This window comes from Podarcis tiliguerta (assembly GCF_965153285.1).
Source record: "Podarcis tiliguerta genome assembly, chromosome: 11".
Classification (NCBI taxonomy): Eukaryota; Metazoa; Chordata; class Lepidosauria; order Squamata; family Lacertidae; genus Podarcis; species Podarcis tiliguerta.
In genome coordinates, this window is record NC_139544.1 from 50,462,725 (window position 1) to 50,485,340 (window position 22,616).

The following is a 22,616-nucleotide window of genomic DNA, read 5'->3' on the forward strand; positions in this document are numbered from 1 at the left end:
TCAGTGCTTTTAAAGAGGCGGGGGAGAAATGTCAATGTGGATTCATCATGGCAACAGTGGAAAGCTTCAGGTCTCAGATGCCTTCTTCCGTTTAGCTTATACTTTTTCCCTTATCTCCTAATAGCTCTGAGCTCTTGGTATTTAATAATAATAGTAAATAATAACAAAGAGAGAAGGGTGCATTATTGTTCTTTTCAGCTTATGATGAAGTGTCTTTCTACCAGACACAGGATTCTTCTTGGTATGTTTAGCAGCAGTGGAGAAGTTAATATTTTTATTTTGTTTTGAAGTTAATGATGGAATGTAACCATCTGTCTGCATTTTTATTGGAGATTTTTTATATAAAAAAAACTGTTTTCTTTCTGTAATAAAAGAAGTAGCTTGGCTCTGGAAGGGTTTGCATTTTGATATAATAGGAAAGCTGATCTTATCAAATGCAGAGGCTGAGGTTGAAATGTGGATAGCTCCCATCTATTTGCTTTTCAAATCCATCTAGGGGAGAATAGTCCAGATAATGTCTAATAAAATGAATGTATCTCTTCAATATAATACATGTGGGCATTTTTGCTTTTTTTTTTTAAAAAAAGAAGCATACTACTGGAATATACGGGGTTAGATTTATAACCCATGCATTAACTAACCCAATACAATGGCAAAAACCTAGATACAAGGTGTTGTTAGCATAACTGTACCAAGGTGACCAATTTTTCTCTGCAAAAGAGATTTAAAAAACAAGCCCATAAATTTTCGTTTAATGGACTTAAATCTTAGTAGTGACAGATAATAAGCCTAGATACTATAAGTGATTTTGCAGATAATTCTTGAGTGAGATTATTATCCACATAACCAGTATGACTCTCTTGCACCCATTTGCCTCCTCTCGCCCACTGCTTCTGGCTGCTTGCCCTCCCTGCTTTCTGTCCATCCTGCTCTTCCTCTTTCAGGCAAGAACCCTCTGAAAGTCAGGAGGAGGGGAAGTGCCACTTCCTTAGTTCTGAAATGTTGTTCACCATCTGGGAAGAGCACGGGTTATGTTAGATTCAAAGCACTGGGGCAGAAACTTATAATGGCCCTTTTAACGATGGTGGTGGTGAGAACAGAAAGGCCAGTTTTCATTAACTACGCATTAAATATATATGTTTTATTGGATTTATCCTGTAGATATGTCTACAAAGTGGGGGTTTCAGAGCGGATTGCATTATAGCAATCAATCTATGTTCAACTCTTTCCTGGTACATGTTGGCTGGTACATGCATGATGATCCTGTGCTCATTCATACGTCTCCCATTGTGATATTTCTTCCCAATATAAATACCAGCTTCACAACCACAGGAGGGGGGGAAGGGTTAAATGCCCCTCCCTGCCTGCTGCAATCACACTAATTGTCATTTGCCTAGCTGATACTGCTGTTTGCATTAAAAGCAACCACACTAACAACTTTTCATTAAGTGCAATGTCTAGTTCGGTGCTCTGACTCCCACATTTAAGCATTTTGAGATGGGCAGGTTGTGGGGGGGTGGAGTCAGCAGCTCCCTTTTTATACCAGCAAAAATACTTGAATATGTATTATGGATACTTAGTTGAAAGACTGTTGATGTGATGAAATTTCCTCAATATATCACCTGTATTGAGATACTGTCATATTTATTTTAATTGGCTCATTAATCAGTTAATAGCAAAACAGTTAATCAATTAAAAACACCTCTAATAACCCACAGCCCTAAATATTATGAACTAAAAGGGCCAGCAATTAATTGTACTTTACATTTGCAAATAACCCTACATGTCAGCGACGGCATTAAGAGTTTTTAAATAGTTTGTGCAAGTGGTACTCTGGGAGAAAAGTGTTGCAGCGTCGGTTGTTTCTGTTGAGGGTTCAAACCACTTCATTCCACCCTCCTATGCCAGCTTTCCCCTTTTTCTCCAGCGGTCATTCCAAGTTCCGTGCCTGTTGTCTTTCGGTTGTGGTTGTGCTCAGCACCATTTACATTGAAATTTTTGATTTCTCCATTGATTTCTATGGGTAATTTAAAATAGATTTTCGGTATTCACCAGGAATTCTTCTATTCAGGCAACATAATTGTTTTTTCTATACTTTAAATATCTATGTGTCTCATCCACAATGTGGTTTCCAGCAGCGTTGGGGCGGTGGAGTAGTAGATAAGAAGTTAAGAAGAGCCTGCTCAGTCAGGCCAGTGGCCCACCTAGTACTGAATCCTGTTCTCATCGTGACCAACCAACTGCCCTAATGAGCAGAGGCATCTGACAGTGAAAAGTATTAAGGTCTTTTGTTGTTGTTGTTTAGTCGTTTAGTCATGTCTGACTCTTCGTGACCCCATGGACCAGAGCACGCCAGGCACTCCTGTCTTCCACTGCCTCCCGCAGTTTGGTCAAACTCATGCTGGTAGCTTCGAGAACACTGTCCAACCATCTCGTCCTCTGTCATCCCCTTCTCCTTGTGCCCTCCATCTTTTTCAACATCAGGGGCTTTTCCAGAGAGTCTTCTCTTCTCATGAGGTGGCCAAAGTATTGGAGCCTCAGCTTCAGGATCTGTCCTTCCAGTGAGCACTTAGGGCTGATTTCCTTAAGAATGGATCAGTTTGATCTTCTTGCAATCCATGGGACCCTCAAGAGTCTCTTCCAGCACCATAACTCAAAAGCATCAACAACAGCATTAAGGTCTTAGCTAGGTGCAATTGATCTCGTGCATCTTGCAAAGTTTGTGAAGATACTGGTATTTCAATACCATGCCTATACAAAGCCACTTCAGTAGTTTCTAATTACTTTTCTAATGTCAGATCACAAAGCAATCACATGAAGTAGTGATTGTTAGAAGGAAAGTGAGATCATACCTCGATTGATTGAGACGCAAGAACTATATCTGAAGGTGGACCCTTTTGGAAACCCCACAGGATATTTGTAACTAATTTTCATCTGCACATGAATAGAATCAGGTTCCATAGGGCACATGGTGCAAAGAGGGGCCCAGTTGACCAACACCAGGCTGTACCTGGGATCCAGATGATTGATTATATGTCTCTTCAAGGATAGGATTCAGTATTTGCATATCCAGAATGAAGTTATCAGCATTTACACCTGAGCAGAGGCTTTTCAAACTGGCAAGGGGAAACAAAATTGAGATCTCTTCACAATGAAGCTAGTGAGATTCCGAGAATGGCAAAAATTCAATTGGCATCAATATAAGAGTGGAATATGCAGCAGGAGAACTGAACTACCAGAATGGAGACTGTGTCCCCCTGGTGTTCAAACAAATCATGCAGAAAGCTTCAGAAATCTGGTTCTAGGTCATCGTGTAAGCAGAGAAAACTGCTAAGTGTGCACCATACTCATTGTCAGTTATCTGGAAGCAAACCACACAGATGTTCTTGCAACAAACAAGTCTTTATTCTAGTCCCTGTGCCTCTGAGATTTATTCAGCTAATTGGGGACCATAGAATGTGTGGTAGTGGGCACATTTTGGACAACGTGGCCCTAGTCAACTACAGTAGTTATTGGATGTTGTCACCAAGGTCTTCTGTTCTGGTCCACTCATACAACAACATACTCCAGCTAACAACGACGACACTGAGCAGAAAGACACAAATGATGTAAGTTTCTCTGAGGAGGGTCTTGGACACCAATTGTTTGTAAGTGTCGGGATTCAAAAAACAGAATGTGTAACAGTGATCGTAAGACAAAGTTCATTTTCCGGAGTGCCAATGAAGGATTCTGTTTGGACAAAGTGTGAATTTACAGAGACTATGGGTTTCCATCAAATAGGCCTGTAATCAGCAAAAGCAAGCTGCAAAGGCAGGTACGTACCCAAAATGAAATTCGGAGCGCAATCAATTTTGGTACATCCCACCCAACATTTGCACATTTCTCAAGGGAGTGATGCTGAGGAGCCCGGCATCTAATGGTACTTATGGAACCGCTCCTCAAGCCTCTAGCTAGGACTTAGGTTCACCAAAGAGCTTATGTTTAGAGCAGAGTTCTTAATAGTTGCCCCATCGGCACTATAGAGGTCTGTGTCAGAGATGCTCTCAGTGAATAAAATGAAGGATGGCATGGATCCATCCTTTAGATAGAAAATAAGTTCCGTGTTCCATTGATCTCCCCCCCCCCCCCCAGTTTGCAACACTAGAAAGAGAGATTGGCACAGAACAGATTTTAAGAGGGGGATAAACCAGATTTTATTTTGGGTGTGTGTGCGTGCGCGTGCACAAAGGATATAGTTGGGAAATATAAATATATATGACAACAATGCTGTGTGCATGCTACGACAATAAATAATGTAAGGAGACCATTAGCATAACCTATGGCTGAATGGATTGAAATGGCCGCCCAGTTCTCTAAATGATTTGGTACCATTTCAGGAGCTGTGATTCATCCACCAAAAACAGCTTGGGGGGTGTCTTTTTCTTCCATTTAAAAGCTGTCTCCAGGGATGTTATGGGAAGGATGGTAGGTAACGAGCAATAGGTGAATGTTAAGAGTGCATGTTTTTCATGCAGATTGTCACAGATTCAATCCCCAACATATCCAGGTAGGGCAGGCAAAGTCCATGCTTGAAACACGAGGTACTACTTCCGGGTTAGCGGAGTCTGTAACCCGAAGTGTTTGTAACCCGAGGTACCGCTGTAATCAGAAGCATTTAAGAAGAAAATAATATCACTACTAAAGAAGTTGCACACACTGGTCCCAGATGTTCCGACCAAAGGTCCAAAGTTGAACAGAAAATAATCAGCCATTTTTGCCACAGAGCCTTTTAAATCTCCATGCAACACCAGACTCATTTTCTGCAGTAGCTGTTAGAAGACAGATCAGTAGGGAAGGTATAAGGAACAAATCAGGATCCTTTTTCCATGGCATTTTGATCATCATTCTTTATGCAAAGGAAATTCCTTTGATATATAATATCCCTGTAACATGGGATATTTATTTCTCCCTCAACCTAGGAATGGGATAAAGCATTGATTAGTGAAAATTGGTTACTTCACAGTTGCGGTGGGTCTTTGAAGTAGCAGATTTGCATCTTAGCCTCAGGGATGGGATGAACGATAAGTCTAAATAAATAAATAGCTAGCAGCACAATATTGTACATGTTTACTCAGAAGCAAGTCTCGCCGAATTCAGTAGAGCTTACTTCCAGGTAAATGGCAGTCGGATTACAGGCTAAATGGTCTCTTTATAGCAGCATCTTGAACAACAGCAAAAAAATAAAAAAACTACAGTGAAAAGAAAGAACTTATAAGGCAGTATAGATTTCATATCTACAAGCAGCTGTGAAACCATCCTTCCTTACCTTTCATTTCTGTAAAGCTAACTATGCCCTCATTTTTATTTAAACACACACATATTTTTCTTCTTCTCACTTTCTGTATGCATTTATATATAGGAAGCTGCTGGCTCAGCTAGAGACGCCACCTGGTTATCTTGATGCACCCAGGTAACAAAACATTGTGTATATCTCACTGGCAGAATCTGCACCTGCTAGGTGTGTGATGCACTTAAATCTACAGCATGCACAACTCTGGGAGATCTGTCAATAAAATCTTTTTCCCCCTTCAGCTTTCATTTAAAAGCGCACTGACTCCTTTCTAAATATTATATTTTCCTGTAGTGCCTATAATAATTACAAGGTCATTCACAGGAATGTTTCGTGCATACTTTAGTTAAAATAAACTTTTGAGGATGCAATCCTTTGCAGACTTAATGCAAGAGTAAGGGCCAATGAATTCAGTGGCACTTGCTTTCAGGTAGCCATGTGTAGTATGGCACTGTAAGTTGCCATTTATTTTACTTTATTTCTGCCAACCTATCAAGATGATTACATGAGCAAGTTTTTTTCTCAAGCTTGACCTTAATTCATATTGCAAAAATCCTGTTGGTCTCATCCGGTGAGAACTTTTTAACTGCAGGTGGCTAGAAAACATTTGTCCTTTCCCTTTAATCGGATTGGTGTACATACTGCTATTCTGTTAGTAATTTGTAAATTGGTTATGCTTGATACACTGTTGCAATGGAGCTACAGACCCATCAGCCTCCTCCCCATTCCCAGCAAATTGTACGCCAAACACCTCCACATTAAACTAATCGACTGGATGGAAACTGAGGCAGTTCTGGCAGAGGAGCAAGCCGGCTTCAGACAGGGCAGAACAACAATAGACCATTGCTTCGTATTAGCACATCTCATTGACAAATATGTCAACAAAACACGTGGGATTCTATACGCAGCATTTATTGACCTAAAGGCGGCCTTTGACTCGATTTCACGAATCAAACTCTGGGCGAAACTCAATGCTACCAACATTGACAAAAGATTACTATTCTTGATAAAAAGCCTATATAAAGACTCCAAGTTATATGTAAGAGCCTCAGTAAATGGGCAACTAATTGGCCCTGTACCAGCCACCAAAGGAGTCAAGCAGGGTTGCATTCTAGCCCCAGCCTTATTTAACTTATATATCAATGACATGGTCAAACACCTAACATCCCCGGAGTTTCATGCCCCCAAACTGGCCGAAAAATCAATTTCAGTGCTCCTCTATGCGGATGACGCGGTTCTCTTATCACGAACTAAAGTAGGCCTCAAAAGGCTACTAAGAGAATTCTCAGCTTACTGCAGGAGAGATCAATTGGTGGTCAATCACCAAAAAACTAAAGTCATGGTCTTCGCTAGGAGACACAGACATCACAGATGGGAGATGGACAATCGGCCAATAGAACAGGTCAAAATTTTCAAATACCTCGGAGTAGTTTTCCAGTCAACAGGGGCCTGGGAGGCCCACCATAAATATGCTAGGGAAAAAGCATCTCAAAGCGTCAAAATACTGTCTCGCTTTTACTTTACGAAGGGGGGCAGACATATCCCAGCAGCTTTGGAGGTCTTTCAAGCAAAACCCTTGGCACAACTACTCTACGGGGCCCAAATCTGGACGGGAAATCATTGCCGCACACTCGAAACAGTCCAGTCTAAATTCCTAAGACAGATTCTAGCCGTTCCATCATGCGTACCAAATGCGGCCCTACGGCTGGAGACCGGCCTCCTCTCCGTCGAGACCCGGACCTGGATAAGAACATTCAACTATTGGCTTCGTTTAAATTTAAACCCATCCGGACTATTACCTCTAGTAGCACGAGACGCTCATAGAAGTCGGTGGTCCAAAGTAGTGCATCAAAAACTACTTACATGTGGCCTACAAGCACAGCATCTCCTGGAAGTGGGTCTCCCCAAGGCAAAAACCATTATCGAACAGCGCTTGAAGGATATTGAGCAGCAGAATAATCTGGCCTATATTAAGAAATTTAGTGCTTGGTACGCCTATCTGCCCCCCTCCCATTTTGATTTTCGGGCACCTTATTTGTCCACCTTAACCATCCCAAAACTTAGGCGGGCCTTTACACTGGCCAGACTAAATATGTTACCGTCAGCTGTTCTTGAAGGCAGATATCAAAAAATTCCATTTGAGAACCGGCTCTGCCCCTGTGGAGCTGGCTATGTAGAGACGGCGTCACACGTTCTCTTGTCTTGCTCCCTATATAAAGATCTTAGGGACGAGACCATCACGCCGCTCCTATCTGCCATCCCCGGCCGCTCTTGCGAAGCCAAATTGTGCTCACTTCTAGCCGATCAGAACAGCTCGACAACAGAGAAGGTTGCCAAATTTATCGAGAGAGCAATGAGATTGAGAGCTGGTATCTGAATGATATCAGTGTGGTCACCCGGATTCCTCGCCTGGGTTTTTATGATTATTATCATGTTTTAGTACTATTATTTTATTACTTCTGCTAAGTTTTAAGTACTGAGATTATTAATTTACCTAGGGTTTTAATAGGTCACAAGATTTTAACTATATTTGTAATGTATTTCTGTTGGTGTTTGTCCTTCGGTGCTATGGCCTGTTGGCTATGCAAATAAAGTTTTATTCATTCATTCACTGTTGCAATGCATGATATAGCTTGATGTGCAGTTCCAATTCAGGATAGCTTTTGTAGCACTGTCATATTAATGAAATTTACTTCCATCATTGCCATGAAGCTACCAACAAATGTATTTCTGCCCCCCATCTTTGGTCCATCCCTGATATCTCTTGGGTCAAAGGCTACACCAAAGGTGCACCCTATGATTGTCATGGAGGCCATTAAGTCTTGATCCAGCCCAGTGGCAGCCTCTGCATTGATATTAAACTCACCCAGGACTATCAACCTGGGGTCCCCCTGCAGTATCTCAGAGACTTACGTTGGCTAGCCCAATCAAAGATGTGGTTGAGCAATAGGCTAGTCAGTAGACCAGCAGCATCCCCAATCTGTCTCCCTAGCTCAACACCAGGTACAGACCCTCTAACCCCATTCCAAGATCAATAGGTTTTCTGGTAAATGAGATGGTGCTTTTATGGACAATAACAACACCCCCCTCCCCAACCTGGTACCGTACTAAGAACCCAGATGAGCACAGATAAGTAAGGTCAGTCCCACACAGCTCACGCATCCAAGTCTGAGTAATGCAAGCCATATCAGCCCCTTTCATCCACAGTCAAGTCATGGATGAGCATGGTCTTATCAAGGACTAATTTGGCATTCAATAAGAGCACCACCAAACCATGTCGGATAAGCTACCAGTACCTTCTCGAGGAGTGGGAAGGATGTAAGAAAGATCAGAGACCAAATATCTATGTCTCTACCCCGAATGGTAGTCAGCCCTTCCACTCTGACTGTATGTTCCCTTGCCCATCACCACTGAAACTGGGGCAGCATCTTTGCAACCCCCTGCTTCTTTCCCACCCAGACACATTTTAGGACCTCCATCCAAAATCACATTATACACCTGGGAGATTAGGGCCACAGATAGTAAACTAAGACTTGGTAGCATGTGAATCCCACACTGTTAGGAGGAAGATGGTGAGTCCTCACCCTGTCTTTGACTCTAAGGGAACCCTATCAAACCAAACTTCCCCCTCTACCAGGCTCTCATCCCAGGTAAGGGTAACAGGCCTTTCTCCCACAGTTCCTAACCTACAGTTCCATATCCTGACTGGCAGTGATGGATGACCCACAATGAAAACCCTGTTTGCTTTGGGGATGACCCCACTGCCTGTAGCAGAACCTGTTCTTATAGCTAGGGGGGTTCTGGACCATGCTCACACCCCAGCTCAGCTAGCAGTCAGGCTACCAAACACTGCAATCAGCACACTTTCTCACCTGCAAGCAGATATCTCATTGAATGAGCAGGCATAAAACAAATACTCCTGATGGCTGGGAGAGCAGACCAACCCGCTCCTCCCTGCTTAGCTCTCTGTAGGTCTAACCCAAGGCCTGCACAACCTTTTTTAAAGGTTGCAACCTGATGATGCAAATATATGCAAAACATCTGGTAAAGGTAAAGGTACCCCTGCCCGTACGGGCCAGTCTTGACAGACTCTAGGGTTGTGCGCCCATCTCACTCAAGAGGCCGGGGGCCAGCGCTGTCCGGAGACACTTCCGGGTCACGTGGCCAGCGTGACATCGCTGCTCTGGCGAGCCAGAGCCGCACACGGAAACGCCGTTTACCTTCCCGCTAGTAAGCGGTCCCTATTTATCTACTTGCACCCGAGAGTGCTTTCAAACTGCTAGGTTGGCAGGCGCTGGGACCGAACAACGGGTGCGCACCCCGCCGCGGGGATTCGAACTGCCGATCTTTCGATCGGCAAGCCCTAGGTGCTGAGGCTTTTACCCACAGCGCCACCCGCGTCCCGCGGGTGTTTGGGGATGACCCCACTGCCTGTTAGAACATCTGTTAGAAATATTTAAAATCTTATTCCATATTCTGCATAATTTCAGTTGTAGTTTACACTTGCCCGATCGCTAGAATAATACTTAGCAAACTGACATACCCCTTTCCCTGCTGGAAAAGAAAACTCCTGGTCATCTTAATCTGTGGTTCCAGCTAATTAATTCAGTGCCACATTCTGTGCAATTAATTTTGTGCTTCTATTATTTCTTTCAATATTTCCTTCAAGTTCTATGTCATTTGTTGTGCTCTTGACTTTCATTAAAAAAGCGCACAAAAAACCCCAGCAACCAGACTCCGACATCATGCAAGGGTGGATCATGAAGCTGTAGAAACTTGGCTGTTCCTTTTGAAGTCCATTGGGAACTTAAATGCTTTAATTGTGCGCTTAGATTCCATTGGTTTCAATGGCACTTGATTTTCTTTGCAATTTAAAGGGGTAGCAGGTGTTTTAACAACGAAAAAAGCCCTCTACTAAATATATATATTTTTAAAATATTATGATTTTTGGCCTAGCTTCTTGTTTTCTTGATGTCTGTCCAAAATTTTTGAGTGCTTCTACCTAAAATGTGTTCTGCTTGGAGCCTGTGTAAAATGAGTCCACTTCAGATTTGGGCAACAGTTAAGGTAGTAGAGTGGAGGCACTTTATCCACATCATGTCGTGATCTTTCCAGTCACCCTCACACACCTTGTAAACACACTTGGCATGTAACAATACTACATACCACTATGTACCCAGCTGGCTTTAACAAGACAGCTGAATTTTCCTGCTCCGTGCTTAAATTCCTGCAGCCTGAGACTGCTGCCCTTTCAGGTGTTTTCTGTTGTGTTGCAAAGTAAGCACAGGACCACCAGGGATGGAGGGGAAACAAAAAGGATTTCTCCACCACTTGGAGCTGTGCTTGTGCAATATTTTATTCCCATTCCGTTTATTTCAAGATAAGAATTTTTAACAGAGAAGTGTATTCATAAAACATGTTGCAATGCTTGATTTGCACTTGAATGTTTGGCTGGCCAAATGTTTGTTTGCTTTAATTCAATATTGTTTTATATTACAGACATGCCTCTGAACAGAAAACCCACACCATATTTGGTGAATTGTATCACATACTGTACGATATTTTGCAGTGTTTCCCAACCTGTCTGTTGTGAACTGCAAGTGGGCCGTGGGTTGCATAGTGTTTTCTCAGTTGCAATTAAAATGCGTGAAATTGATGGCTGCTGAAGACTTGAGGTCCAAAAACCATGCAACAATAAATCTATGGATCACCATGCCAAGTAAATTTCATGCCAAAGGTGTTGGGAGCTACCAGTCTATAGCACAATAATCACTTTACATTGTACTTGACACTTGAAGGTGTGTTTCGTTCCCCCACTCCCTGACAACTGTAGATTATTCCTGGGAAGAAGAAAGGGAGGGAATTATCCATAGGGGAATGGTTCCTAAGATTTTATTTTCCCCAGTAAAGGGATCATGCAGTAGGATTTTGCCTTTCCTTAGGAAGCATACCTGAAATGATAGTCATTTCCTCTTTTGTACTGCTTATGCTGTATCTTCTGGCCCTGCTGGCAATCCAGTAATGTGTACAAGGTAATCCTGAGCCAGTGTTGGTGACCAGACCAACTGTGATAGGTTGATCCTAGTCAAGAAAGTGTGTGGTAGGGGAGAGAATTGGACTAGACTTAAATGGTCAATTGTTCTATGGCACAGTGACTTAATACAATCACTGTGCAGTGGGAGCCACAGAAACTAGGTCACTTTGAAGTGACGAATTTCAGTGACTGCATTCAAATATTGTGTTCTCTATAACAACCCTGGTTTGTAATCCTGGTTAGGAAGAATGACTCAAGCTACAGTTGGCTGGTTTGGGTGTCATAGCAAATAGTGGTTTGACAAAGCAGGAAATGTTCTATTAAGCCAGGAGGCAGGAACATGGACAGGGCTCATTGCTAATCCTCCAAACAATGACTGGTGCATTGGGGAACATGACATCAAAAGGAACATTGATTCCAAGGCTATTTAGTTTTCAACAGTCGATAGCTTGAAGATTCTTAAAAAGCATGATGCATTTTGAACCATTCATATGACCCAATTCCTCATGGAAAAGCTTACCACTCTAAAAAGTTTTATGCTTGCTTTTATTGGAAAGCTTCAAGGATTCCAATTTTGCAAAACACGAAAAGTAAGAAACACAGACATGAAGAACTGTACAAGACAACACAGACAAGAGATAATGAAGGTCTGCCCTGTTCACATTAGAAAACAACTTCCCACAGCAAGCCATATAGGAACAATATAGGGCTAGGAGCATATCATTCTAGCTACTGGGCTCAGGATTGCAAGATGCCAAGTAATTTAAGGAAGGGCAGCTGCTCAAACTATTACAGTCCTAAACTAGGACCCAAATCCTGAAACACTAATAGTAAAAAGGTAAAGGAAGGTAAAGGACCCCTGGATGGTTAAGTCCAGTCAAAGGCGACTATGGAGTGGGACATTCATCTTGCTTCAGGCTGAGGGACCTGGTGCTTGTCCACAGACAGCTTTCTGGGTCATGTGGCCAGTATGACTAAATCGCTTCTGGTGCAACGGAACATCTTGATGGAAGCCAGAGCATATGGAAACACCATTTACCTTCCCGCCGCAGCGGTACCTATTTATCTACTTGCGCTGTTAAGTTGGCGGAAGCTGGGACAGAACAACGGGAGTTCACCCCTTTGTGGGGATTTGAACTGCCGACCGTTGGAGGTAGTAATTGGAATTTTAATTTGGGCTTCCATACGGTTATGAGCATCATTTCAGTGTAGTATTTTTTCCGGGGTATTTGCACTTGTCACCATTCCTTCCCCCACCTGTGTTCTTCTATTCAAACGAGTGGAGGAAGTAGTATAAAATAAGAACCCAGTTACAATCCACCCAGTCTAAAATATCTTGACTTAGATTTTATGGCGCAATCTCTTTATAGTTGAAACACACAGGAAAGACTGACGTCAATCATCTTGATAGGCTAGTGAGTCTTTTGAAACAGTTTGTCAGCGGAACACTTTTTAAGCAAGAGGTGATTGCAGCATACTGTGAAATTATGTGCTAAGGGTTGTGCTCAAAGACGCATCAACTGACTAGGCATTTTTGCCCACAGTCCTTGTGCAATTCACTCACAACACAGAGAGAAAGATCACAAACACTGTTTCATTTAAACTGCATATCTTTTGGGAACTAATCATTTTTTTTGCCCTGAAGTCACCATGAAGGCATTTTAAGCTGAAAGGTGGGATATTAGCGTTTTATAGAAAAGAAATGTTACTCTCTTAGCCCTTGCACGATTTAATTGCTACATTTCCAGTACTCGTGAGGCTGCAGTCCTATGTGCACTTAGGTGCTAGCTCTCTCCATTGCCCCTCTGGCAGAGCTCAGAGCCTCATCTGAATGGTGGAGTACTTGGATCAGCTAGCCAGTCTTGTTTCAAACAGTTCAAACACAAGAAACATACAAGTTGTTTGTTTTCAGTATTGCTTATTCAGAGGTATACTTCCCCATGGAGGTTCTATTTTTTATTTTCACTTAGAGCTATGGATAGATCTCTCTTGAGTGCTGATCCAACATCAAGCTTCCTAAGAAGATTGCCATTGAATTTTATTGCAGTTCTTAATAAAGAACACATATTTAGAGATTGTGGTTGTGATGCACAATATCTGTGCAAAGCAGAGATCAATAACACAATTTATTGATAATGTTTGCGCACAAGGTACTTTGATTATATATTTCTGGCAGTAAAGATGTTCACTAATCGCTGAAAGCTTTGACAGTAGCTTTTGTTACTCTGCTCAGCAAAATCTAGGTATTTCATTTGGGCAGCTTTGAGAAGTTTCATGCCAGAAAGATGCATGTAAATATGTGAAAGCCTCCAATCATAAAATCAGTTGCCTCAGTAGTACTCCAGTGTAAGAACTTGGAAGATCAGAGCAACATTTCTGCTTTCTTTGGTGGAAAAGATGGGGGGGGGGGGCTGCTCAGTGGGATCTATTTAATGTCACCAGCATCTTCATCATCAAAACATGTCATCTGTGGTCATTTGTACTATTCTGTTGGACCATCTACTTTTTAAAATAAAAGCCAAATGATGCCCAGGATTAATCCATGATTATACCCTAAAAGAACAGCTAGCAGGCAAATAATGGGACTACTTATCCATTATGTTCAATGTTCAAAGTATGCAATTAAGGGAAATTAATTCATCGTTGATATTTTTTTAATAGTGAGATTTAATCTTGTAGCTCAACCATGAGATATTGCAACTGTGGAGAGGGAGTGAGGAGAAGAATTAAAATAATTATCATTGACATTAATACACAATAGCTTGTTCCATCATGATGCATTTTAAGGTAATGTCAATGAGAGGGGAAACCCTCTGAAATAGTATGTACCCACTTAATAAAATTTGTTGAAGAACGTGGACGTCTGATGGGTTACCTGAAAACACTGTAAATAGGGGTTGTTTGGGTTGTGGTTTTTTAAGCACTTCATGCCTTGACATTCTGTTTCCACCATTGAGAGATACTATCTACCCAAAGCCAATCATCTTGCATCAGGGCAACAGCAGATTTTGCTACAGAATCCTGAATAAATTCAGTATCAAACTGAACCTAATAATTGCAAACACATGTTTTATCCCTTTATTTGTCTCATTCACGCATAGAATGGGGATAGGTGTTTTTTGGTTTTGCATTGAAAATGTGCATATGTTTGAAGGAACTAAACTCTTGCCTCTTCATGTCCTTAGCACTGGGAAGAATGTGGAGTTAAGGCTGTGAAATATTAAGTTTTCCTAACCTGTGTGCCCCTTTCTAATGTGAAAAATGAGTTCTCCGCTTTACATGAGAATGGGGTTGACACAGGGACAAAAATATGGCTATCTTTGTTGTGTTGTGTTTGGCTCTCAGAATACAGCTGCTTCAGTAGGTATAACTCTGGGAAAAACCATGCATTATAATTAATTCAAGTCTTCTGTCCCCCCCCCCCCTTAATTTATTAGAGATGAAGGGAGAAGAACTATTATCCTAACAACAGTATATGGGGAGGGGAGGTTTACTTCTTTCCTCCCCCAGCTGTGATCAAGGTGAAAAAACCCCTCCCTTAATGCAGCTATGGGACTTAATAAATAGGTCCCCTTTGGCATCAATAGTAACTTTCTTACTTTCTTTTTACTAAGCACCATAGTCACAGGGTGTGGGGGTGGTGGATGGGGGACAGCAGAATTTCCATGTCTATTGTGGCTGGGGAATGGAGGGATAAACCTTCCCCACCTTCTCACTGTAGTCTGTATAACAATTTGGCCAATGCAAAGCAGAAGGCATAGGTGCATCCTATGCACTAAGTGTGTTATATACTCTGTCCCTATGTGTTCAACTTCAGAGGCCATGCTCCAGGTGGCTCCTGTCAGCTGTGGCTTGGTGAGTGTCTATCAGGGGAAAGGCCTTTTCAGTTGTGGTGTTCATCGAGTATAAAATGCCCTTCCCAGGGAATTAAATAGGTTCCAGTATTATATGAGCCCAGCTATCATAGGGCTCCAGGCAACAGGCTAAATCCTGAGTCGCCTTTTGGCTAGGTTGAAAGTTGGATTTTTATTCCAGCTTTGTTTGCTGCTTTCTGTGTTTTGGCTAATTGCTGTGGATTTTATGGGTATTATTTGATTGTATTTTCTTTTGATTTTTTGTTTACTTGTTTCAGTGATGTGGTGTCCAATGCCTTGCATTGTTTTGTAAGAAAGGTGTGTGTGGGTGTGGGTGTGTATGCATGCATGCATGCATGTATATTTAAGTTATGGGTATTTGAGAGCAGAGCTTGACATCTCTACATGTTTGTTTGCTTGTGGAATTAATCACAAAGCAATCTCAGGGTAGGTCACAGCAAAATACACTAACATAAAACCAAATAAAAATACTGCACAAGCAGACATTTCACTTGCATAAAAGAAATGTTTGCAGCTAATGTTGAAAACTAGCAAGTGTTGGTGCTAAGCTGGGGGAAGAGTGTTCCAAAATTGAATTGCCACCACTGAGAAGGCCCTATTAGAACTTCCAGCTGCATTGGCTTCTTTTGATGATGGCATAGCCAAAAGGAGCTGCTTTATATGGGCAGGAGAGTATAGTAGGAGATGCTGCTTTAGGTAGCAAGGTTGCAAACAATTTACAGATTTATCCATCAGGGCATCTTACATTGGGCTAGATAACAAACGGGCAGCCAGTACAGATATTGAAGAACCGGCGTTAGGCTGTCTCATCCAACCATACTTGCCGCAACTTTGTGGCTGCATTTTGCAATAGCTGCAACCTACAACCCTTCATCGAGGGCAGCCCCACATAGAGTGCATTACAATAATCTTAACCTGAAGGACATTAATCATTGTGGCCAGACTATCCCTATCTAAGGATGACCGTAGCTAGTAAAATGTAGATGTAGATGGATATCATCACTTGTGGCCAGTTAGGCCTGCACTAAAGGTGAAATCAGGGGTTACATCCATCCTATGCACCTTCTCCTTCAGAGGGAATGGAGTGCTGTGCAGAGTAAGACACTCTCCTAATTTCTGGACCCCCAGAATCTCTTGTCGAGATTCAGTTTATTGGTCCTCATGCTGCCCACCATCTGTTTCAGGCACAAATTAAGCACCTGGAAAGCTTTCCTTTTCTCCAGTGGAAAAGAGAGACAGAGCTGGGTGTTATCAGTATCACCATGCCCCAAATGCTTTTTTTTAAAAAATGATATTTTGCACAGATCTACAGGACCGCACAGTGTAACTGCCAAGGGACCAAGCTGGAAGTCCTCATCCTGGAACTGGTTCTGTGGGTATGAGTAGAACCACACTGGTACCCATGCCTTAAACTCCCAACTCATAGAGCCGGTTCGGAAAGTTTGTCGCGTCAAAGCTGCTTCATAGAGTTCAGGGAGAATTGGAAGGGCTGTCTTAAGTTAGTGTGGAATAATCACAAAGTTTACTTGTATGTGTTACTCGTGTGTAAGGCAACCCAGAGGAGAACAGGGAATGTGGCTACACCCATGGTCCCATAGTCATGCAAACTAGCCCTTAGTTTACAGAAGAGTTTATGCAGTAGCAGCTACCTGCTTAAGCATAGGTACACCACAACTGGGAGTCTGTATTGCATGGAACACCTGTTCACAAGCAGCTGCTTACTTTGCAAGCTTTTTCTGTTGCTTGGACTTTGGAGGTGATGCTACTTGATGCACGTGACGTTGACAGAACCATCGTATGACAAATCTTATTTTTAGACTATAACCCTAGATATGTTTATCTGATAGTAAGCCTCCGCTATATATATTGTTTTTGAGTTAGCACGGTTAGGATCATGCAGTTTGTCACAATGGGGTTGATATGCATTCTAGGGTTCCATGTAAGATTCTATGGGAGGAAGAGATCTGTACACCACTCATAAATGGCACATACTGGAGTATTTGTGTAGTAGAGTAGATAGGGTGCCACTTTCCTTTACCCCATGAATTCTTTGCAGGAGAAAAGAGAAAAGTGTTGCTAAAAGCTAGACTGGTCCATTCACTTGCCATCCCTCCCAGTGCCCACAAGCGATAAGATGTGATAGGCAAGTTAGCATTGCTGCATTCACTCCTTGCTATCTTGTGAATAATTCCCCATCCAAGAAAAATAAAATAAATGAATGATGCTTTTGACTATGCTTAAAAAAAGCTACTTGTCAAAACCTGCGCTTGCAGGCTGTCTCCTACAACCCTCTGTGCCGTGTAGGAACAGGATAGCAATGGGTAGCCCAGGCCTTTATGGCAGTGACTCTGTACGGGAGAAATCTAGAAGGCATCCACCTTTCAGTGCCATGCAAGCCCTCGCCCCCCCCCCCTTTAAGCCCCAAGGCCATTCTCCTTTCTTCGCTGCATAAGAAGAGAGGAACATATGGCCTAGAGTCACTATAGATCACATAGGTTTGTGATGGCAGTGTAGAACTGCAGCTGTTTGAGTGCAAGAATGCCCAAACATGTATTCAACTTACAAACATTTGGCAAGTGTTCAGAAAAAGAGCGTAATCTGGTTTCATCTAAGACTCATCCCCCCACCCCGCTCTGTTCTACATCCCCATGAAATACTGTTTGATATCTGATCACAATTTAATAGAAGTGACAGAGAAAAAGTGGGGGTAGGGGGGTGAGAAAGAGAGAGGGAAGTGAGTTTTGGGAAGTCCTGCCAAAGGGACTTTCCACAGAAACGTTTTCCCTATCCTGCTTTTTTAAAAAATAAAAATAAAATACTCATTTCTTTTAACAGATTGTACCATTCAAGGTCATTTACCTTTCTCGTTAATTAATTATTCATTCCGAAAGCCACCACTCATCCCATTTTAATCTTAGTCATATCTGCAATTAAGCTTAAACATAATAGTTTTGGAGGTGGAAAATATATTTTCCACTCATGTTTTAAAACCTGTATGTGTGTTTGTACGTGCCTGTGTATGTAAAATTAAAGTGCAGCAGTTATCTAGCTGAAAACAATCATTTTCATTGGTGGAGAAAAGTTTCATAATACATGAGAGTAAATCCCCTCCCCCTTTTAAAGTGCATTTATAATTAATCTTTTTTTAAAAAAGCAAACAAATAAATGTAATTCCGCCTTAATTCAAGGTTTCGTTTTCTCAGCTAGAATTTGGTTACTAGTGCATTTTTTTTTAAATGAAAAGGTATCATGTGCACTTATATGACAAAAACAACCAAATCTGAAGGAAAGGGGGGGGGGAGAGATTCATACATGAAAGACACAATTTGCATTCAGTTCATCCCCAGCTTTACAAAGAGGATTTTGGAATGAATCTGGCATTGGGAGTCTCTTGTTGAGATCAAGTTTCCTGCTGTGGAATGTGCTTTGACCCGAATGTGGAACTCTTACTTGGGAAAGTGAGTGTGTCAGTTGTGTTTGTTGTAAACTGTGGAGGATTATAGAGACCATCACTAACTAACACAGGTATCATAATGATTGGGTATGTAGCACCTGCAGTTAGCAGATGATGCTACAGTATTGACCAATTGCCTTGGGGTAGTATTCTTCATGTTACCTTCTTCTTGTCTTTCATGAAGAGGACCTGGAAGCTTAGCCATGTTCTCATAGGGGTCCTTCTGCAGTGCCTAGTAGTGTTGAGGCAGAGATCTGCCCTCTTGTATGACATGCACACTGGTGTGCATCAATAAAGAAAGAAAGAGAATGAGGATAATTTGAGATTATTTCTGTCTGCATAGATTACAAATGGTGGTAACTGCTTCAAGATGACCAAAGCAATCACTTGGAACCAAAGAGCCCATGAAATGAATTCTGCTCACAAGAACCTATCACTGGCAGAATACAGGGAAGGTGATTCTTGCTAATTCTCCCTCCCTCTTGTCCCTCCTGAAAACAGGCTCTGGGAGATTGAGGGACCCTTTGTAACAGTATGAGAGGTGCTGTTCCACGAGTTTGCTGTTCCCTCTGAAAATGGAATGAGCCCCTTCCAATAGTAGAAAGGCAGCTCAAGATCTAGTTTCTCTTTACATTTTCCAATTTCACCTTTTGAATTTAAAAGTCCTCAAAAAGCCATTTCGATTAATTTTAAAAGTTTGGAAGAGAAATATAATCTGAGGCTCTTCTTTGTGTGTGTGCATCATCCAATAGAGGCTCGGAGGATGGCAATGCAAGAATGGGCCTTTTCTGTGGTGCCTCCCCATTTGTGGAATGCTTTCCTTAGGGATGTTCACCTGGTGCCTTCATTACATAGCTTTAGGCAGCAGGTGAAAACATTTCTCTGTGATCAGGCCATTAACATTTGATGGCCTTTTAAATATGTTTGTGGGAGGGGGTTATTGGTTTGTATTTGTTTTATTGTGTATTTTGTTTTCTCATTTTTATGTTGTGAACCACCCTGTGATCTTCAGATGATGGGAGGTATACAAATTTAATAAATAATATATTTTTTAAAAAGAAAGGTGTGCTGCTTGCAATTAAAAGCCCAAGTGAACGAGCCAAACTACATTCACCTGGCACTTAAAAGATAACAAAGGCATCTCCAGGTAAATGTATCCGGGGAATTAGCCACCAACCTTATTTCAGAAGGTGAGGGCACATGGAAAAGTAGCTCTGAGGGTTATCTGAGTTGCTGGGCACAATTTATTTGAGTGACGTCAATTCTTCAGGCTGCTTAGCATGTTTTAGATAGAACCAACCATTTAAATTTAGTCATAGTATGCGTAAAACTGGTTTTTTGTTTGGATCGTGGCAGTAATTTTTAATAAAGATTTCTGCCCCCACCCCTCTTCAACCTGGACCCTTGGAACTGCACAACTTGTTTTGCATGTTCAAGGGAGTTTTTAGCTTTTCTTAAATATTTACTGCATATGCAAATGTGTACAGGGTTTCAAAAGAAATTTGTGATATGGGATTCTGGCATTTAAGCGGAGGGGAGATAAAATTTCTGATAGCTTGGATGCACCTAAGCCTACCGTATTTCTGTTTTGTAACATTTTCTTTATCTTGACTGCATATTGGTGGTACACAGTGATATCCTTGAAATGATAGCAGGTGCAACCCTTGTAGCCTTATCAGAGTACAAGAGAGAAAATGGGCATCTCAAAAGGTTCACTTCTGAATAAATCTACAGTAGTAGCTTTATTAGCTATAAAATGTTTTATTCACTTTTTTAGGTTCAGAAAGTCCAAATGTTACGTGGTGGCCTCATGATTTCCCAGTCTTCCCTCTCCTCAACTACAAGATGTTAGCACTGGCTGAACAATAGTAAATGCCTGTTGTTCTATTTACAAGTATCTCAGAATGAGTAGATATATATTTATCTTGGTTCTCCCCAGTGGAGTACTTAGAGAAGCCCCCATAAGAGCACGTAAAAAGATGTTTTGTTGCCTCAGAAGAATGACTTAGCTGTTCCAATGAAAAACAAAGGCTTAAATAAAGGCAAAATTAGAGGCGCTTATGTGACAAGCTGGAGGGGAGAGCCAGCAGTGTTTTGTGGTAGGCATTTACTTGGTGCAATTGCTAGCATGCCTGATTTATGTATATTCACATATTGTAGAATGCACGTTTGTTGCTTTTTGTATACATTTCAAAGTGTTTTTAGACTACTGCATCATCTTGTTTGAAGCTACAGTTCTAACAGTCCTGCAGTCCTAGTCTCACCCTACATCACTGGGGCTTACTTTGAAGTAAAAGGAATGCAGGTGGTGCTGTGGTCTAAACCACTGAGGCTCTTGGGCTTGCTGATCAGAAGGCACTGGTGGTTTGAATCCCCACGACAGGGCGAACTCCTGTTGCTCTGTCCCAGCTTCAACCTAGCAGTTCAAAAGCATGCAGGTGCAAGTAGATAAATAGGTACCGCTGCAGTGGGAAGGTAAACGGCGTTTCCATGCGCTCTGGTTTCCGTTGTGGTATTTCGTTGCGCCAGAAGTGGTTTAGTCCTGCTGGCCGCATGACCTGGAAAGCTGTCTGTGGACAAATGCCGGCTCCCTCAGCCTGAAGCAAGATGAGTGCCGCACCCCATAGTTGTCTTTGACTGGGGTCCTTTACCTTTTGCCTACTTCGAAGTACACTTTGGTGGCTGTGTTTTTTCTGGGAGTATCACAGGCCCATAGTTTGCTACCTTCACGATTCCAGCATGCCTTGTAATTTTGAAAACTGAAATGCTTTGCCCTTAGAATCATAGAATTGTAGAGTTAGAAGAGGGTACGAGGGTCATGTAGGCCAACCCCCTGCAATCCAGGAATCTTTTTGCCCAACACGGGACTCAAACCCACAACACTGGGATTAAGAGCTTCATGTTCTACTGACTTGAGCTATCTCAGCATTGAAGTTGTGGGCTGTGCTAAAGGTAAAGAATAGCAACAGTTCCAACTAAACCAAGTCAAATAGTGGATTTGTACAATTTTGTACAATTCCAATTATTTCTGACTTGTTCCTAGTTAATTAAAACTTTGTGCTGAGGTACAGAGACAAGAAACAAACAGCCAGATAGGAAACAACATACTGTGAATATATTGAGAGATAATTTTGAAATAATTGAGAGAATATATTTTTTATATATATTCTATCAGCTTAATTGTTGCTTATCTCTGACTGTTAAGATATGTAGCTCATTCCAGTAGGTGCCTCATACTTAAATGTAGTGTGTCTGATTTTGTATCTGAATTCCATACCTTTTATAAAATATGTATTAGTAAGAGGTTGGTAATACTTAGTTGTTGATTCTGGCTTGATCTCTTGACTTAGGAAATCTGCTTCTTCTCCCAGGATACTTATGAAAGATTTAAAACTTTGGTGGGGAAAAGTTTGCAATATTTATTTTTAACTGTGTGCAACGTATTCTGAACTATCCACCCCCCCCCCTTTTTTTGGTCAAAAGCAAAAAAAGTGGTCTACAGGAAAATAAGCTTATCAGCTGTTAATTATCTACCAAACAATTTGTGATTTTAATGCTCTGCAATTTTCAGAGTCATGTGTAGGTGGGGTTTTTTTTATCTCCCTTTTGCAATAAGTTAGAAACTGAAGACTACCACATAAAATTATGAAAGTAGCTGATGATGCACTACCAATTTACCAGTTGCACATCTAGGAAAAGAAACGAATATGCATCCCCAAGAAGAAAAAAAGTTATATTTGGATTTTATTTTTATTTTACAAAGTATTTTCCAGCTCATGGGTCATATTTGACCAACTGCTTTCAGACGAAGACATGGCACTTTGTTGAGCTATTTAAGAATCAAAAAGACTGTCTTAATTTAAAACAAGGAGCCTTTGTTTTAGTTGGTGACTGCCTTGTGAAATTTTTCAGTTCTCAGCGGGT

The 22,616-nt window shown here is 41.6% G+C and overlaps 1 protein-coding gene and 1 long non-coding RNA gene across 28 annotated transcripts in view; both read left to right on the plus strand.

Moving 5' to 3' along the window:
• Positions 1–22,616, plus strand: part of TCF4 (transcription factor 4) — a 341,723-nt gene that overhangs the window by 185,921 nt on the left and 133,186 nt on the right. The gene's annotated exons all lie outside the window — the stretch shown is intronic.
• LOC310659659 lies at positions 8,494–22,394 on the plus strand. Its single transcript, XR_014502914.1, has 2 exons — positions 8,494–9,379; positions 9,780–22,394. It is a non-coding gene; the product is annotated as an uncharacterized lncRNA (long non-coding RNA).